This window comes from Topomyia yanbarensis, chromosome 1 (assembly GCF_030247195.1).
Source record: "Topomyia yanbarensis strain Yona2022 chromosome 1, ASM3024719v1, whole genome shotgun sequence".
NCBI classification, from domain to species: domain Eukaryota; kingdom Metazoa; phylum Arthropoda; class Insecta; order Diptera; family Culicidae; genus Topomyia; species Topomyia yanbarensis.
The window spans coordinates 156,592,944-156,598,852 of record NC_080670.1 but is presented as its reverse complement, the minus strand read 5'-3'; the positions used below and the strand labels follow the sequence as shown (position 1 = coordinate 156,598,852).

At 37.8% G+C, this 5,909-nt stretch overlaps 1 long non-coding RNA gene across 1 annotated transcript; it reads right to left on the bottom strand.

Annotated features, from left to right (window-relative positions):
• Window positions 1–2,429: 2,429 nt before the first annotated feature.
• LOC131678713 (uncharacterized) lies at window positions 2,430–5,656 on the bottom strand. Its single transcript, XR_009303724.1, has 4 exons — window positions 5,003–5,656; window positions 3,849–4,223; window positions 3,588–3,770; window positions 2,430–3,514 (listed from the first exon to the last, which is right to left on the bottom strand). It is a non-coding gene; the product is annotated as an uncharacterized LOC131678713 (long non-coding RNA).
• Window positions 5,657–5,909: the final 253 nt, after the last annotated feature.

Here is a 5,909-nt window from a genome sequence, read left to right as displayed (position 1 = left end):
AACAGGGTTACAGGTCCTGGTAGTTTCCTTTATCTAATGGTCGCGCCTATGAGACTGGTTGCTAGCATTTGTACACAATAGCTCATATAGAAATTTCAAAACCAAAGAGCAGAGCGAATAATCCATGAATAATAGTCTGAGTTCCTTGAAATTGTTTTCGTAAGTATATTAAGATAATGTGGAAAATTAATTACCTCATGAACTATATCATGAACAGTTTCACGATCTCGACTGGTGAATCGTGTTTAGCATACTAGGAATCATGAATCAGTTAAAAAATCGATGAATAATACACTGCGTTCCAGTGAAATTGATTACGTGCAAAGATTAAGATCAGGCGCATTATCGTAAAGTTCATTACCTATATCTTGAAAGTGGAAGTGTTTTTTTTTTTTTTAATTTGTGGACATTTCCACGCGCACGAATGGTGAATTGTAACATATATGCTCGCAATCATAACCAGTTGACGAAGCAAGAATGGATCCATGAATTGTATTGCGAGAAAATATCAAGGCTTTGTTAATTATGTGATCTAATTCACAACCACTAATACCAAATAAACATCAATATGTGATAAATCATGAATCAGTTAACGTCGTATATTCGGACCATAGACAATGTTTCTAGATTTCTGGTAAAAATTATGAGTCAACGATTTTCGAGTTCGCGAATTGTCGGCGTGGGAAAAAAAACGGCGGCGCGCCGCCGGTCTACCTTTCGGCGTCGGCGTTTGTTAAAATTTACCGGCGGCGGCGGCGTGGCGCGGCGGCGCACAGGTCTAATCCGCAATATATTTCGGTATCTAACGTAGGTCATATTCGCAAAGTAATACATCTGGTGTAGTGAGATACCCAGAAACCCAGTAGCAATTGTTATTTCACGCCTAATTAGATGGATTGAAGAGCGAAAGAACATTGCTGACAGCAATCTTAGTTCGGTTGCTTCGATGCATACGTGATGTGGATAGTAACGCATATACTACGCAGTAGGCGATTTGACAGCAGCGCCAACGTAAACTTCCTCTTCCTTTGAAAATGTAGTCGGTCTGTGAGGGTCTGCAATAACTTGCACATTAATCGAAATATGTATGTGGAACTCCAGTGTTCCGAAATACATTTGTCGTCAAACGAATTACGCACTCGAAGTCACAATTTGTTCAGAAAATACAGGTTGTCTATCAAAATATACGAATAATTAACAAATATATATATTCAGCCTTGATTAATTTGTTTTACATCCGAAAAAACGAAATGGTTTGCGATGGTTTACCTCTAATATTTTTGTTACTTATTACATAGGGTTACCAATTGGACTGAGAGCAAATTAAGGACATCCCTGCCAAATCTATTCGGAATTGGAGCCTGAATCAGTTGTCACTTGAGCCAGAATTCTGAAAAAGTCGGGATTCTGGCTTATTTTCCAGCAGTTGAACTGGGACGTTGAATCTTAATCGAGACAAATTGGAATGGTGTAGTGCCAATATTGAACGAAGATAACCACTTTGGCCAAACCTCATATCGAGCTATCCAACAAATTTTGGTTACTTCTGAGTAAAAGAACTTTTGGTTGGAATGAGTCACAGAGAGTATGCATTAAAAAAAACAATCGCTGGAAGTATTTGAAATTGACAATTCAAATTGATTCTCTTGGATAAAGTTGATCTGAATAATTCATTACAGGGTGATTCATCATGACGTTTTTTTGATCTTGCAAAAATTTGAAAAATGGAGTAAATCGCGAAATGTTTATTTGTCAATCGAAAGAACATTTTTTGGCATTTATTGTTTGAAATCAATTTCTTTTAAATGTTGACCATGTTGGCGCTTGAGGTAATCCACTCGACTGGTCCAATTTTTGATGACGAATTCGAGTATTTAAAGAGGTATCTGGCTAATTAGTCGAGTAATGTTGGTTTCCAATGCTTGGGAATTTCAGCGCCGCTATGTTTTCTTCAATGCCTGCTGGATGTGATCGATTTGTTCGCTAATCATCCAATAACGAGAACTGCAACCTTTACTCTTTGATTGTATGGCGAATAGTGGAGTCAGTTGGCCGATTATGTCGACCATATTATGGTCGGAGTGCACGAAACACATTTCTCGCAGATCGCTGGTTTTTAAAAATATAGATGAATAATTTGAAAATGGTGAGCATACTGTGGTGGCAAACAATACTAAACTACAAAACTTGCGAAAATTGCGTACTGTACACGCAAGTACCCGAACCGACATCTCCACAGTCATCATTACAGGAGTTTCCCAACAACGTTGAATAAATCATGGAATCCATTCAAAAAGACCTCAATATTTCGCAATATATTATACGGATAATACCCCAGGTAAACCATCGAAAAAAAGGAGTTCATGTCATCATTGTAAGAAATGCAGGAAAACTGACTTAGAGCTGAATATCGAAACCATACTCATTTTGATTTATTCAAACCATCTTTTCATTTGTCGAAGTAGCCAACAAAAATTACAATCAATGAATAACTGAAATTGCGTAAATTAAGCTAGTTTTGTTTTGAATAATTAAATAATACGTAAGGTAAATTATTTTTTTTTTGCTTTTTTCTGTCTCCTTAAGTTTTTTTTGGTCTAACAAAACCAGGTTCCTCTTCTGGAAGCTGGCGGTAAATGCAACATCAAATCCTCATCAAGTGGTACACTATATACAAACAATCATTTTGATTGAAATATTCAGCTGCACAAATTTCTTAAGATAGTAAGTTCTCTTCATACAATGATTAAAGTAAATAATTGAAATTGTTTGTAGACTTTTTGTATTTTTTCATATTTTTCGTTGACTAACTGCTAGAATCTTATAAACTACTGCTACTTAGTTTTCCATAGAATATAATGCAAAAAATACTGGAAATCTTACGGCTAACTGCGAGCGAACAACGACTTGTTCGCTTTGCTATGTAACTCTTTTTTGTCAATTTTTAAAATAAATATTTACAGTATCTCTATCTCTGTGCGGCTGCCGCCATTTTTTGTCTTCTCTTTCAATGCCATTTTTAAAATCGTTTCGATTCGTTTGAATAGAAATGTCACATTTAAAAATTAAGAAAAAAGAAGTTTAATATCACAATGCGCTTTTCTTTGTTGGTTTGTTTGTATGCTTCGATTGCCTTAGCCTACGGGGGTCACAATACGCTTTTCTTAACAATCTAACACGAAGTTTTACCACTATGCAAAAATGTATCGTTTATATAAATAGACTTGCTGTCGTTTCGTTTGACAAAATGAATAAAAAGTTACTTGCCTAAGCCTAGGTATAAAACCAGCGGGTTTCTTTGTCATTGTTTTGTAGTTTGTCTTTTGATCAGATGCTTTGGTTTTCACAGCTATCTCGTTCACTTACAGAATATATCGATACACGAGGAGAGTAACTGCTTTAATATGTACAGAGTTCGATTAGAAAAGGTTGTTTGTTCAAAATATTCAGTTCGAAGCTGGGATTGCCCATCTTACGCCAAAACATTCAAAATAATTTGTTGATCATGTGAAACCTGTTGTTGAATTGAGAATATTCCGAATTAGTAAATATAGTTTTTTTTCCAACGTCGTTGTCAAGTAACTTACCATCCTAAACAGCCTACGTCTCTTGTTTGGTCAATCCAGACCAACCAGTCGGTCCAGGTCCATAGGCCTCAGTATTCCAACCGGACCAACTCGCTTCTGACCAAATGCAAAAATTTCGCCGGGAGATTTGCTGAACTCGAAATGTATCCTTTTCGCAGGAATCGTGAGCCATCGTTGCAAAATCTGTCAACCGAAACAAAAACAAAGAAACAGATTCGTTTAATAGCAGCCCCGACCGAAAATCACTTTTGCTCAACTTACCTCTCTCCAGTAGCACCAAAATTCACAACTCGTTCCGTTTAAAACGCTTACAGCTAACAGTGCTTCTGGTGGTAGTGTTGGTAGCACCATCATCAGACCTTGACCTAGTTTCTCTCGCTCTCCTGTACGGCACACGCTTAGTCCTAGTATTAATAGTAGTAGTAGTAGTAGTGGTAGTAGTAGTAGCAGAATAAGTGTTTGTAGCAGTTGCTTTATCAATAGTCCTGGCACGCTTTTGGCTAACGTTTTTGTTCTCATCGATGGCAGCGGTGTGACGCAGCCGTCAGTAGATTCGCCGGAACAGATAGTACAACTTTTTGCACAGCAAACAGGTAGAGGGGCTGGTCAGTGACGTGGCCCGCTGCGCTAGTATGGCTGTGAAGTGAAAGAGAAATGAGACGGAACTTTTGATTTTGAAATCCTCTCTGCTGCATGATGCAATTTAATGTGGGCGCGTATCAGCTTGAATTGGTTGAATCTTTGTAGCACTAGTAGTTGCATAAAAGCTGTCGATTTAACTCAATATTTATTCAAAAATTATTAGCTTGAAGGTGCCATTTTTTCTGATTCAGATTTACAATTTCCTTAAATATCATATATATTTATAAAAGACTGTGCTTAAATCACTTTAATTATTTCCATCATCGATAAACAGAAATTTTGGAATATTTAAGAGGTTAGTCAATGCAAAAACAGTTCCAGTATTTATAGACAATAAAAAAATGTATTGCAATTTTACACAAAAAACAATCCTTTTGTTATTTTAGTATACTTTGGTTATTTCGTAGTAGGACAACTAATATTCTTTGCCAATAAGGTCCGAAACTCAATAATTATTAATAAATTATCGTAAAAAATCATCGAGTCAAAATTTCTACAAATACAAATTTTATTCACACAAAAAATCTAATCGAATGTATGCACCTATTTAAAATTAGTAAATTCATATTTTGTATTAGCAAAATTTTACAGTATACAGAACATAAAAATTCGGCGATCCGAACTTCAATAAGTTAGGAAAACATTGATTTTAAAACATCAATCAAAACATTTCACAAGAAAACGCAATATCCAATTGACTTTCACTAATCGACCTCAACCGGCAACATTTCACCAAACACAAAGCACAAGAATGGAAAAAAACGATAACTCACCTTCACTCGCGTAGGCGAGCAGGATCTCGTGAAATAGCAGCATCAGGTGTTGCTGTTGTTGGCTGTACTCGGCGGAACAGACCTGTTGCGACACGTTCGGACTTGCGGCCGACTGTTGCTGCTGCTGGTGCTGTTGCTGTTCATGTTGCTGATAAGCCTGATTAGGCTTGATTTGTCCATCCTCGTCCACCGAGGGAATGTAAAATGCGACCGCCATTATTTCTTTTCCGCACAAATCAGTCTTCTAACACTTCAGTCTTGTTCAAATATATTCCAGAATCATTAACTTCAAAAACTTTTACCAAATCACAGCTTTCTTTGTTCGCGACAAGTCACTGCTTTTTTGCGGTTTTTCCTAAAAACCACAACCTTTAATTGTCCTTTCTTTCCTAACTTTGTCATCAGTGTGGGAAAAAACATTCGTTTTTCCCACCCGATCAGTCTGGTAGCACTTTCCGATACAAATAATCGCCTCTCGTCACGAACTTTTGATTCTGAAACACGCCACCCGCACGTAAACAAAACTCCGCACGCGAAAGGAAACGATAACAAAGACCAAAGTTTCTCGCACTCCGCACTGTTTGCGGCTAGTTGAAGAGCTAAGCTAAAACACGTCTACTTGGTACGATTGCTGACTGCAAACTGATTGCTGCGTTTCCTCCTGGCCACGATAGTGGCACACGTTTCAACTTGTTGAGGTATCAACAAGCAGGAGTGCACCGAATGGAAGCACGATTCCACTCGGTTCCCGAGCGACTGTTCGAAGCGCACCGTACTGGTGTTGGTGAATCTGTGTACGGATAGGCTGCCTCGTGTAGGAACACGGCACGACTGTTTGATGGTGTAGCGAGTTTGTTGCACGTCGCATATCGTTTCGGACCGTTCGTGGGCATATTGTTGCGTGGTA